Consider the following 12,753-nt stretch of genomic DNA (forward strand, 5'->3'; position numbering starts at 1 on the left):
TCAGACTATGCTCCAGTTTATAGGTGTTTGGGCAACTTGGGGAAGCGCTCTAGAGAGTTCTCCTGACGACTCAATAATAATTTATTAAATGACACCCTCTGTGTGAATGCAGTTCAGGAAGTAATTGCTAAGTTCTTGAACACACAACGGACATCCACCCTCGCAATTCCACTTTTATGGGAAACTCTCAAGGGTTCCATACGCGGCACTTTTATGTCTCTTGGAGCCTGCCTTAAAAGAGAGAATTCTAGTAAACTGTAATCCTTATTTATGGAACTAGGCTCTTGAATAAGGCCACCCTTTCTGATACTCTTAAGGCTGAAATATCAGCACTTAGACACAAGATTCTACAGATACTGGACCAGAAGAGCCTTAGGAAAGATTATTATGAATATGGAGATAAATATGGCAAATTGTTGGTCAGATCACTGCACCCAACGTATTTCTTTACTCTCCTCATGGTTCAGTAGTAAACCCTCCCTCTGAGATTATCTAAGAATTCAGGAATTATTATGCCACTCTTTACAATTTAGATGCCACTTCTGGTGCGAGTGACCCTGGTTCAGCTAAAAATGAGATTTAAGCCTATCTGGACATTTATCCGATATAACTTGTAGAACATTTGTCCCTGACTTTATATATTCACAATAACATTATGACATTGAGATTTGTGCTGGCCTTTCTGCTTGGACAGAGGTGCCTTTTGACACTTGTTTGTGGATTGAAAATATCCTGACGGCGGAAGAGATGCTTTGATTTTTGCCTTCACATACACAAAATAAAACAGAGTAGAGCACCTTGTAAATGGAATTAATTTTCCACTCTGAACAAGCGTTTGGGAAAGTGGTATGCAATCATCTTTAGGCTGCGCCCTTCCATCCCACACACATATGGCCACCATACAAAGTCATAAAGAATATGAAAATATGAAGACGTTTTAATTCCTGAGTCATCCTTTTCTGTGGTACAGTGTGTTCAAGATTTACAGAGGTTCTAGGTGACAACTCCTGTGGGAAATAAAATAGTTTATTTAGGGTAAATTGCACTTATATTATTATGAGTTATTATGATAATGATTTATTATGATACAATAAACAGAGTACAACAAGCTTATATATTTTCTCACAAATATAAGAAATAACTTTAACCGGTTCAAGACCATTTTTCACTCCCCACCTTCAAAAATCTATAACTTTTTTATTTTTACACGTAAAGAGCTCTGTGAGGGCTTGTTTTCTGCATAACAAATTGCACTTCATAGTGACGGTATTTAATATTCCGTGCCGTGTATTTGGAAGCGGGGAAAAAAATTCCAAATGCAGTGAAAATGGTGAAAAAACGCATTTGCGCCGTTTTCTTGTGGGCTTGGATTTTATAGCTTTCACTGTATGTCCCAAATGACATTTCTACTTTATTTTTTGGGTCAATACGATCACGGGGATACCAAATTTGTATAGGGTTTATAATGTTTTCATACATTTACAAAAATTAAAACCTGTACAAATATTTTTTTTTTTGGCATTTTTGGTGCTAATAACTTTTTCATACTTTGGTGTATGGAGCTGTGGGTGGTGTCATTTTTTGCAACTTTTGATGATGTTTTCACTTATATCATTTTTAGGACTGTACAACCTTTAGATCACTTTTTATAGCTCTTTTTTATATTTTCAACATTTCCGACTTTGAATGCAGTGAAAAAACGTTATCCTATTTTGCTAGATCGGGCATTTTCGGAAACGTCGATACCTAATGTGTTTATGATTTTTACTGTTTATTTTTTTAGGTTTTTTATTATCATTTTTTTTAATTTTTACTATTTTTCTGACTCCCTAGGGTACTGCAAACCTAGGTTGTCTGATCGATCCTATCATATACTGCCATACTACAGTATATGGGGATTTTCCTGATAGCACATTGTAATGAATGGGTTAACACGAGTCACAGGGGGCAACGATCCACGACAAGATGGCGGCGCCCTTTGCCGCTGGCAAAGCACCGAACGCAGGTGTTACCGGTAAGTCTTTGCTGCAATATGAGCAAAGACTTACCGGCTATGGAGAGGGCTCAGCCCGTGAGCCCTCTCCATGCACTGGGACCCGACCCCTGCCAAGAATACACGGCGGGTGGGCATGAACTGGTTAATACAGTAGAACAAAAAATACCCATTGAAATACATGACCAGCATTGTACACAAGTAAAAGGGCTTGGATTGAAGGGAATGACCAGCCCAAACATATTTTGATGACCTATCCTTTGCCATCAATTCTTGATTTTTGCCGAAGGGTCAGTGTGTCCTGTGGGTTTTACCAGTTTCATGTCATATTGTAGGCAGGATGGGGGGACTTGAGCAGTAAGTTCTCTTACAGCCAAACTGAACAGTGACCACACAAAGAGATTATTTTCCACATTGTTCAGGTTTAGATTTGAAATATAAACAAAATAGGATGTAAGGAAAATAGGGGATTAAGGAAGAAATTGCAACCATTAAATAAAACCCCACAATCTTTAATGTTTCAGTGGCAACAACTTCTTGTTATGCCTTATTAGTATTATTTCAATATCTATATCTAGGTAATCCAATAGCCTTAAAACTATTTTCATCATATAATCCCCATATTCAATATTTCCATATACAAACCTTGGGAAAGATGCAGTATGCATGTCCCAGTGGACATACTAATGGCAATACAATAGTTCTTTATTTGAATATTTAGAAAATGGTCGTCATTTCTGTGACATTGTTTCAGATATTTATAGATCAATAAAGAACAACTGACTTCATAAATGTAATGAAGGATACATGTTTCTATTATTGTGTAAAGAATTTAAAGGGGTATTACAGTTTTTATGTCATCTTTTATTGCTGTAGAGATAGGATATCTTACACTTTTCTGACTAACGTTATAACCCTAGTGCCAGCAATATCACAATGCCCATTAATATCCACTATTCACAGAGTACTACTAAAATATCCTTTAACTAAACCTGAATCCTGCCATGACCCATAATGTTGTCAGCAGAAACAATGCTGATACGTCAACTACTATACTGTTATGGACTCTATGTCAGCCAAAATGTTCATATACACTGCATCATTAGAACCAGTACAATGTGCATCATAATATGTATACAGTATAATGGTGCACATCCTCCATTCTTCAGTGTAGAAGGTCGGATGGCGGGGCAACCTGACACTGGGGGCCCCATAGCAGCTGTTACTACCACTGTACTTACGGCCCTGAATTCTTACATATGCAAACCACAATGCCTACATAGTAACTACATCATCTTCATGACTATCTTCATGATCACTTATTGACACGTTTGAGATCCACAATCCCTAAATGAGAGCCACAGGGTCCTATGACAACCGCAATGCAGTCAATGCCCACATGGCAGCTGCAATGCCCATATGACCAGGAATTTCCACATTGTAAGCCACAATGACAGCCACAGAAGTCACAATGTGTAAATACCATATATACATACTAAGGTGTCTACTAAGATAATCCTAACTACAGTGCTTCATGAAAGCTATAAGATCACTTATAAGAAAAAATAGAAAATATAAGCCATTTAATGCCATTCCCATTATACTCAGACACTTGTCAATTCTAATTTGTCTAAGACTGGAAAAGAAAAAATCCTGTAAACAGTCACAATGCCACCGACGGCCAGTATGCAAGCTACTATTCCCAAATGTCAACTACAATTCCTGACGACAATCTCAATTTTGATCTTTACAATGCTATTGATGCCGGCCACAGTGCTCTCTTAATAAGACACTTATTGTTCATGACACTTTTTATGCCAATGTATAAATGCGTAATAAAACAGTCTCAAAACTTCTTTGGTCAGAATGTCCATTATACCAACAACAAAATCTGCTACTGCCATATACAGTATATTCTGGCAATGCTCCATATGCCAACTGAATCACCCACCGGAAATATCAATAACAACTGTGTCTTTAAGACAGAGATGCAATTGATATACAAAGCGGTGCAGAGCTAATCACTTATCTGCACTGCTCTGTACTTTTCAGGGTTCATCGCACTCTTTGAGAGTGGGGGTTGTGTATTATAACATCATGGCACCTGTGATGAATCCCCACTCTCGAGTTTGATCATGGAATACACTTACACTAGGGCAGTGATGGCGAACCTTTTAGAGGCCGAGTGCCCAAACTAGAACAAAGACCCGCTTATTTATCGCAAAGTGCCAACACAGAAATTTAATTTGTGATTTATACTCCCTTCTCTGTCACAGTTTTCATTGATACCAGCACCCTGAGGACACCAATAAAGCAGAAAATAGTCCCAGGTAGAGCTGTCACTTTAATATAGCTCTGTGCACAGCAAGCCCTGGGCTGTCTGGGACTGCAGGAAGATACCTGGAGTCATCTCTGGTGATGGCCTGAGTGCCCACAGAAAGGGCTCTGAGTGCCACCTCTGGCACCAGTGCCATAGGTTAGCCATCACTGCACTAGGGAATCCTGCGATTTACAACATAAAGCCCTGCTCACCTATGCTAAGTCTACTCCCAAGCACTCTCAGAACCAGCACAACACCAAAATGCCACCACCAATGAATTTAATTGAACTTATTTTTAAATGATTTTTTAGACCCTATGGTACTTTAACCTTAGATGGTCTGATCGTTCCTACCATATACTGCAATAATACTGTATTGAAGTATATGGCATTTTTACACAGTATTCATTACAATGTGCCACTGGTTCATTGTAACGAAACTGCAGAAACGAGACAACCTCGGGTCTGGCGAAGTGGCAACCGATCCCCAATGATCTTTAAATACCCATCTTTTTACTGGAGTCAGAGAGCACTGCAGTGTGCAGACAAGAGAAACAATTCATGAGAAGAATCCAACCACAGTCAGAAGATGAATGGTCGTATCCAGGGGCAACCAAAATTAGATACACCAGGACTGATAGAAACAGGTTGGAATTATATATGTGAAATAACAGTGATTTAGAGAATGTGTTATTTTGTTATCCTGAGTAAATCTAAGAAGATTGGGGCACATTTACTTACCCAGTCCTGTCGCGATCCAGCGGCGCGTTCTCCGCCGAGGATTTGGGTCTTCCGGCGATTCACTAAGGTAGTGCGCCCGATGTCCACCAGGTGTTGCTGCTGCACCAAGGTCCGCCGGAGTTCGCCGGAGTTCACCATCCTATCCTGGGTGCATGTAAGCGCGTGACACTTTTTTTTTTTTAAATCCTCCTTTTTTTCCGAATCCGTTGGGTTCTCCAATGGCCACGCCCCCCCCATTTCCGTCACATGCATGCCGGCGCCGATGCGCTACAATCCGATTGCGTGCGCCAAAAACACGGGGCAATTCAGGGAAAAACGGCGCAAATCAGTAATATTCAGGAAACCCGACGAAAAATATCGATTCGGGCCCTTAGTAAATGACCCCCATTGTCTTCTTGGGAATACCCCTTTAATATGCTTCAATGTACAATACACTTATAGAAATATAAACTTTTCAGATAAAAAAGGTTACAAACAATAAACATACAATACATACAAACAGTTTTGAAAATAAAATGGGATAAAATTAATGGAATATCCTTACTACGGAATATTTACTTTGGCCAGCAAAGACAATTCGGTAGCCATCCAGTGATGATGGATATCCAAAGACTGATAAAGGGGTTCCCCTAGATTCACCAATTAACCCCTAAACGACCTGGCCGTTTTTTGTTTTTTCATTTCCATTTTTCCCTCCCCATCAAAAATCTATAACCATTTTATTTTTACACGTAAAAAGCTCTGTGATGGCTTGTTTACTGCATAACAAATTGCACTTTGTGATATATTCCATGCCGTGCAATGGGTAGCGGGAAAAAATTCCAAATGCAGTGAAGCATGGTGGAGAATTTTTTTGTGGGCTTGGATGTTACGGCTTTCACTGTGCACCCCAAATGACATGTCTGCTTTATTCTATGGATCACTGATATAACAAATTTGTATAGGTTTTATAATGTTTATTATGCATTTACAAAAATTAAAACCTCCTGTACAAATGTTATTTTCGTTTTTGCCTTCTTCTGGCGCTAATAACTTTTTCATACTTTGGTGTCATTTTTTGCAACCTTTTTATGAAGTTTTCAATGCATTTTTAGGACTGTTCCACCCTTTGATCAATTTTAATAGAATTTTTTTATATTTTTCAAAATGGCAAAAAAGTGCCATTTTCGACTATGGGCGCTATTTTCCATTACGGGGTTAAACGCAGCGAATAACTGTTATAATATTTTGATAGATTGGGCATGTTATGACGCGGCAATACCTAATGTGTTTATGATTTTTACTGTTTATTTATATTTATATGACTTCTAGGGAAAGGGGGGTTATTTGAATTTTTTGGGTTTTTAATATCATTTTTTGTTAACTTCTGTTATTTTTATTTTTACTATTTTTCAGACCCCCTTGGGTGTGGGGGGGTTTCCACCTCATTCATTTCAATGTGCAAATCGCACATTGTAATTTATGGTTTAAAACGAAACAGCCTCGGGTCTTCGGAAGAACCAAGGCTGTCATGGCAACCGTTTGCCACCCCCAGATGACGTCGCGGGGAGCGACGATCTTCATGCCGCCATCTTTTTGACTGCTGGCGGTGATGGACGGGTTAACACCCGCTATCTGTGCTAGCATAGATTGCGATGTGTTAGCTGTAAGTGTTGGCTGAAATATGCAGCAAATACTTACCGGCTATTCAGAGGGCTTAGCCCACAAAAAACCTCCATGCACCCGACGCATGCCATACTATTACCGCGCACATCAGGAAGGGGTTAAATCCAGTGGCTTTTTGGCCTCCACCCCCTGACTGTGATGTCACTGTCAGGGGGATGTCTGCATTACCCCGTCCCTTCAGAAAGGTACCCTCTGTTCAGGGCCGGCTCCAGGTTTTAGTGCGCCTCTGGGCGACAGCGCCTTAATGGGCCCCTCCGTGGACCGCCCTCCAGTGGCCACACTGCGCCCCCTCCCCCTGCGGACACACTGACCCTGGGGACACACTGATCCCCCCCCCTGCGGACACACTGAATCCCCCCCTCCTCTGTGGACACACTGAACCCCCCCTCCCCTGCGGACACACTGAACCCCCCGCTCCCCTGCGGACACACTGAACCCGGACACACTGAACCCCCCCCTGCTGACACAATGACCCCCTCCAGACACATTGAACCCCCCCTCTCCCCCTGTATACACACTGACCCCCCCGCCCCCCGCGGACACCCTGACTCCCCTCCGGAAAAGAAAAAAGAAAAAATTTACCTTTCCTGGTTCCCCCGGAGCAGCGCCTGCAGCTGTCTTCGGCCTGGGCCTCCCGTACGCGCCGGCTCTGAAGCCGGCACACGTGATCCGATGACGTCATCATGTGCGCTGGCTTCAAAGCCGTCGCATACCCTGCGGAGCGCTGCATCGTGGGAACCGGGACAGGTGAGTTTTAGATTCTGCCTCTATTCTGCGCTCCCGACCAGCGGAGCATAGAGGCAGAAAAGTGATCGATCCAGATGGTGATCAATTGTACCAGTGTCTTATAGCGACACTGGTACAATTGATCCGGGGGCCCCTCCAGTACCCCGGGGCCCCGGCACTTTCCTGGGCTGCCGGGTGCTGGCGCCGGGCCTGCCTCTGTGGATGATTTCCATTAAAACCCCATAACTTTTGATAGGAAGATGTCATAACAGTGCCATTGCTTCCAATCATCGGGGTGAATGTTGGTGGCAGTTGAATAAAAGCAGCATCTGTCCGGGCCCTTTTAAAGTTCCTACGTTCACCTGATCACCTTCTGTGGAGAAATGGCTCCTAGAGCATATGGACAGTCTCATGCCTGTAAATCCAATATTATGGGGTAATAAATAAGAGCAAGTGGACCCTAGTCAATAAAATAAACAAAAGAAAAAAAATGTATAACTGGTGAAATATTATCACAACTCTTATGTCTCTGCACAGACCTGCAGCTGGAATAAGAGCTGGGAGAAGAAGGAGATCTGCACGATGTTTGAGCAAAAGGGCTGAAGGTAAGTATTCATTTTATTTGTTTTCCTGGCCAGATATTGATTAAACTGTGAAGATTGGTGAAGGGTTTTGGGGAATGGACCTATTATTTTATAATTTTACCGGAGGTGGGGGAATATTGATTAAACTGGACTGTGATCTATAATTGGGGCTAGATAAGATATTAATCAAAATAGGGGGGAGGCTTTTGTATATAACGGTGGGGGATTCTGATTATAATAAAGCTGGGGGGATCTATATATGGGGACCAGATAGTAAATAAACTGGAGTAGTAGACTAAATGGGAGTCCGTGATTTATGATTAAACTGGGTTGAGCTGTATAAAGGGGCCATATTTTAATGAAAAAATTCATATGACCTGTATTATTTAAAAAAAGTTACAATGTAACATTAAAATCACACAGGAAATGTAAGAGTAAGAAACAGAACAGAAGTAGTACATTACATCCCGGTGTTAATACATTTGAAAAATAATTACACCTCTAATATTTCTATATGCTGAATAAAGGAGGCTTTAATATACCCTCCTATGCCAAACATCAGTGGTAACCCTGTTGGGTAAAAGTACCATGGCCTTTTTCACCCCAATAGTAAGTTTTCAGCATTCTCTAAACAGGGAATGGGTACTTTATAAAGATTTATCTGTATATTCAGGGAACCAAATAGAGCAGGCGATCATTGGCAGGATGCTGGGGAAGGCGAAGGCAGCACTTTACTTTTTGCCTCTGTATCTTTTCGGGCATGTGCTAATTATCTTCAGAGGCTGCTTGGGGTGTGGAGTGTCCTCTGTGAGCTCCCAGGGCTAAGGCTACTCCATGACCTGAGCAGCCTCAGCAGAACTGCCCCCCTGTGTTTTCATGCCACCCGTTAATGTGGCGCTGCATAGGGGCAGTGGTTTTTGGCTTGTCGCCAGCCAGAGTGGAGCTCAGCACATTTGCAGAAGCTCCTGGTCCCCAGCCAGCTTGTAATTTAATGGACTTACTTAGGGAAACTGGTTATATATAACACTAAAGAAAGACTTAACACAATTAGTTAAAATATAGGAAAAATCTTTATTTATACTTAGCTTTTCGATGCTAAAATCAACTCAAAGTCCCAGGGAGTCCCAGCCACTGCGTCTTGAGTTACGTTAAGTCTTGTGGCCCAGGTAGAACAATCAACTTGTTTGGACAAATAGCACATTGGTCTTCTGTAGAGATGAGCGAGCACTAAAATGCTCGGGTACTCGTTATTCGAGACGAACTTTTCCCGATGCTCGAGTGCTGGTCTCGAATAACGAGCCCCATTGAAGTCAATGGGAGACTCAAGCATTTTTCAAGGGGACCAAGGATCTGCACAGGGAAGCTTGGCCAAGCACCTGGGAACCTCAGAAAAGGATGGAAACACCACGGAAATGGACAGGAAACACCAGGGGCAGCATGCATGGATGCCTCTGAGGCTGCTTAATCGCACCATTATGCCAAAAGTATGGGCAACAGCATGGCAATGACAGAGTGACCGAATGAGGCTAGATAGCATCTAAAACATCCAATAATTGACCCTGACACTATAGGGGACTATGCAGAGGCAGCGGCAGCAGCGGCAGGCTAGAGAGTGTCTTGGCAACATACCCCAAATGGACTCAGGCTTAAAACCAATGGGTGGCAGAGAGGAACCAAAGGAGGTGAGCAAGAAGCGCTCAAATAATATCGGTAAATGATAAAAGTTTGCCAGTATATTTTGTGGATTACACAGCAGGGTGGCGACAAAATTAACAAGTTTGATGAGGAAGCCATGAAAACAACCCAAAATTCTGCCTGACACAGCTCGTTTGATAAGGGGACCATGTATGGAGGCAGTGAACTAGTAGTAGATTAAAGGTGCTGCAGTTAAAACTATGTTAGTTGGATCTTGGGATGGAGCTGGCGCTCCGCTGCCAGGCGAGCTTTCGCCAATCCAAGCCCCTGTCTCTAGACTACTCCCCAAACAGCACTTCTAAGAACCTTTTGTATAAGATCAAGTGTAGTAGCGTTCTTATAAGTTTGGGTTCTGGCGGGTGAGGGGAATGTAAACAGATGCGCAAGAAGCGCTGAAATAATATTGGTAAATGATAAAAGTTTGCCAGTATATTTTGTGGATTACACAGCAGGGTGGCGACAAAGTTAACAAGTTTGATGTGGAAGCCATGAAAACAACCCAAAATTCTGCCTGACACAGCTCGTTTGATAAGGGGACCATGTATGGAGGCAGTGAACTAGTAGTAGATTAAAGGTGCTGCAGTTAAAACTATGTTAGTTGGATCTTGGGATGGAGCTGGCGCTTCGCTGCCAGGCGAGCTTTCGCCAATCCAAGCCCCTGTCTCTAGGCTACTCCCCAAACAGCACTTCTAAGAACCTTTTGTATAAGATCAAGTGTAGTAGCGTTCTTATAAGTTTGGGTTCTGGCGGGTGAGGGGAATGTAAACAGATGCGCAAGAAGCGCTGAAATAATATTGGTAAATGATAAAAGTTTGCCAGTATATTTTGTGGATTACACAGCAGGGTGGCGACAAAGTTAACAAGTTTGATGTGGAAGCCATGAAAACAACCCAAAATTCTGCCTGACACAGCTCGTTTGATAAGGGGACCATGTATGGAGGCAGTGAACTAGTAGTAGATTAAAGGTGCTGCAGTTAAAACTATGTTAGTTGGATCTTGGGATGGAGCTGGCGCTTCGCTGCCAGGCGAGCTTTCGCCAATCCAAGCCCCTGTCTCTAGGCTACTCCCCAAACAGCACTTCTAAGAACCTTTTGTATAAGATCAAGTGTAGTAGCGTTCTTATAAGTTTGGGTTCTGGCGGGTGAGGGGAATGTAAACAGATGCGCAAGAAGCGCTGAAATAATATTGGTAAATGATAAAAGTTTGCCAGTATATTTTGTGGCGACAAAGTTAACATGGAAGCCATGAAAACAATCCAAAATTCTGCCTGACACAGCTCGTTTGATAAGGGGACCATGAATGGAGGCAGCTATATGGACTACTTTTGGAGGCAGCTATGGCGATGACGTGTGGAGGTAGCAATGGAGACAACGTGTGAAGGCAGCTAAAAAGACGATGTGTGGAGGCTGCTATGGAGACAATTTAATTTGGATAGTGCCTGTATGTGGCAGTCCAAAAAAGTTTTCAAACCAGAGGAGCAGGTAGCTGGTCCTCCAGAAAAATTACATAGATTGAGTGCCTGTATGTGGCAGTCCAAAAAAGTTTTCAAACCAGAGGAGCAGGTAGCTGGTCCTCCAGAAAAATTACATAGATTGAGTGCCTGTATGTGGCAGTCCAAAAAAGTTTTCAAACCAGAGGAGCAGGTAGCTGGTCCTCCAAAAAGATTAAATAAATTGAGTGCCTGTATGTGGCAGTCTAAAAAAGTTTTCAAACCAGAGGAGCAGGTAGCTGGTCCTCCAGAAAAATTACATAGATTGAGTGCCTGTATGTGGCAGTCCAAAAAAGTTTTCAAAGCAGAGGAGCAGGTAGCTGGTCCTCCAAAAAGATTAAATAAATTGAGTGCCTGTATGTGGCAGTCCAAAAAAGTTTTCAAACCAGAGGAGCAGGTAGCTGGTCCTCCAGAAAAATTACATAGATTGAGTGCCTGTATGTGGCACTCCCAAAAATTGTTTAAAACAGAGGACAGGGTAGTTGGCCCTCCAGAAAAATTAAATACATAGAGTACTATAGCTAGAGCCAGTTGGCCCTGGCAAAAAAATAGCCAGTTTCCTCTGCTTTAGTGTACAAAGAGGAGGAGAAGGAGGACAATGAGGAGGAGGAGTGCATACATTATTCAGGTTCAGCTTCTTTCACCTGGTGGAGAATGGAAATGCAGAGAAATCCAGGCTTTATTCATCTTGATAAGCGTCAGCCTGTCAGCGCTGTCAGTCGACAGGCGTGTACGCTTATCGGTGATGATGCCACCAGCTGCACTGAAAACCCGCTCGGACAACACGCTAGCGGCAGGGCAGGCAAGAACCTCCAAGGCGTACAGCGCCAGTTCGTGCCACATGTCCAGCTTTGAAACCCAGTAGTTGTAGGGAGCTGTGTGATTATTTAGGACGATGGTATGGTCAGCTACGTACTCCCTTACCATCTTTCTGTAAAGATCAGCCCTACTCTGCCGAGACTGGGGACAGGTGACAGTGTCTTGCTGGGGTGACATAAAACTGGCAAAGGCCTTGTAAAGCGTACCCCTGCCAGTGCTGGACAAGCTGCCTGGTCGCCTACTCTCCCTTGCTAATTGTACCGCAGAAGTACGCCCTCTGCCGCTAGCGCTGTCAGAAGGGAAATACTGTTTCAGCTTGTGCACCAGGGCCTGCTGGTATTCATGCATTCTCACACTCCTTTCCTCTCCAGGGATGAGAGTGGAAAGATTTTGCTTGTACCGTGGGTCCAGGAGAGTGAATACCCAGTAATCGGTGCTGGAATAAATTCTTTGAACGCGAGGGTCACGGGATAGGCAGCTTAGCATGAAATCTGCCATATGCGCCAGAGTCCCAAGGCGCAAGAATTCACTCCCCCCACTGGCCTGACTGTCCATTTCCTCCTCCTCCTCCAACTCCTCCAACTCCTCTTCTTCTGCCCATACACGCTGAACAGTGAAGGACTGAACAATGGTCCCCTCTTCTGTCTCGCCAACATTCTCCTCCTCTTCCTCCTCATCCTCCTCCACCTCCTCCGATATGCGCTGAGAAACAGACCTAAGGG

General features: G+C 43.0%; 1 long non-coding RNA gene across 1 annotated transcript in view; it reads left to right on the forward strand.

The window, feature by feature from the left end:
* The window catches only part of LOC140129012 (uncharacterized), a 30,765-nt gene that overhangs the window by 13,306 nt on the left and 4,706 nt on the right, over nt 1-12,753 (forward strand). The window contains exon 2 of the long non-coding RNA XR_011855250.1: nt 7,982-8,049. This is a non-coding gene — a long non-coding RNA (uncharacterized lncRNA). The remainder of the gene's footprint in view (nt 1-7,981; nt 8,050-12,753) is intronic.

This window comes from Engystomops pustulosus, chromosome 4 (assembly GCF_040894005.1).
Source record: "Engystomops pustulosus chromosome 4, aEngPut4.maternal, whole genome shotgun sequence".
Taxonomy (NCBI): Eukaryota; Metazoa; Chordata; class Amphibia; order Anura; family Leptodactylidae; genus Engystomops; species Engystomops pustulosus.